Here is a 1,579-nt window from a genome sequence, read left to right on the forward strand (position 1 = left end):
AAAACTACTAAAACTGATAAATAATTCAGTAAAGTTGCAAGATACAAAGTCAGCATATAAAATTACTAACATTTTGTATGCCAACAGTGAGCAATTTGAAAAAAAATTTAAAAAGTAATCCCACTTACAGTAGCAACAAACAAAATTAAATATCTAAGAATTAACCAAAGAAATAAAAGATTTCTACAATGAAATTACAAAACACTAATGAAAAAAATTGAGAAGGACACACAAAAATGGAAAGATATTCCATGTTTATGGATTGGAAGAATCAATATTTTTAAAATGTCCATACTACCCAAAGCAATCTACAGATTTAATGCAACTCTGTCACAATACCAATGACATTCTTTACAGAAATAGAAAAAAAATCCTAAAATGTGTATGGAATCACGGATGAGCCAGAATAGTCAAAGCTTTCCTAAGCAAAAAGAACAGAACTGGAGGAATCACATTACCTGACTTCAAATTATACTACAGAGCTATGTTAATGAAAACAGCATGGTACTGGCATAAAAAAATAGGCACATCAGCCAATGGAACAGGATAGAAAACCCAGAAACAAATCCACACACAGTGAATTTATTTCTGACAAAGGTGCCGAGAACACACACTGGGGAAAAGACAGTCTCTTCAGTAAATGGTGTTGGGAAAACTGGATACTCATATGCAGAAGAATGAAACTAGACCTCTATCTCTTGCCATATACAAAAATCAAATCAAAATGGATTAAAGACTTAAATCTAAGACCTAAAACTATGCAACTAATACAAGAAACTTTGGGAAACTCTAGAACATTGGTCTGGGCAAAATTTTCTTGAGTAATACTCCACAAGCACAGGCAACCAAAGCAAAAATGAGCAAATAAGATCACATCAAGTTAAAAAGCTTCTGCACAACAAAGCATACAATCAACAAAGTGAAAAGACAACCCAGCGAATGGGAGAAAATATTTGCAAACTACCCATTTGACAAGGGATTAATAAAAGGTACTGGAGAAGATGCGGAGAAATAAGAACACTTTTACACTGTCGGTGGAACTGTAAACTACTTCAACCATTGTGGAAGACAGTGTGGCCTTTCCTCAAGGATCTAGAACTAGAAATACCATTTGACCCAGCCATCCCATTACTGGGTATTTACCCAAAGGATTATAAATCATGCTGCCATAAAGACACATGCACACGTATGTTTACTGCAGCACTATTCACAACAGCAAAGACTTGGAACCAACCCAAATGGCCAGCAAAGACAGACTGGATTAAGAAAAGGTGGCACGGGGGGGCAGAGCAAGATGGCCAAATAGGAACAGCTCCAGTCTCCAACTCCCAGCGTGAGCGACACAGAAGTCCGGTGATTTCTGCATTTTCAACTGAGGTACTTGGGGCATCTCACTAGGGAGTGCCGGACAATCGATGCTGGTCAGCTGCTGCAGTCTGACCAGCGAAAGCTGAAGCAGGGCGAGGCATCGCCTCACCTGGGAAGCTCAAGGGGGAAGGGAATCCCTTTTCCTAGCCAGGGGTACTGAGACACACAACACCTGGAAAAACGGGTAACTCCCGACCCAATCCTGTGCTTT

The sequence above is a fragment of the Rhinopithecus bieti genome, unplaced genomic scaffold, assembly GCF_001698545.2.
Source record: "Rhinopithecus bieti isolate Rb0 unplaced genomic scaffold, ASM169854v2 scaffold_4381, whole genome shotgun sequence".
Classification (NCBI taxonomy): domain Eukaryota; kingdom Metazoa; phylum Chordata; class Mammalia; order Primates; family Cercopithecidae; genus Rhinopithecus; species Rhinopithecus bieti.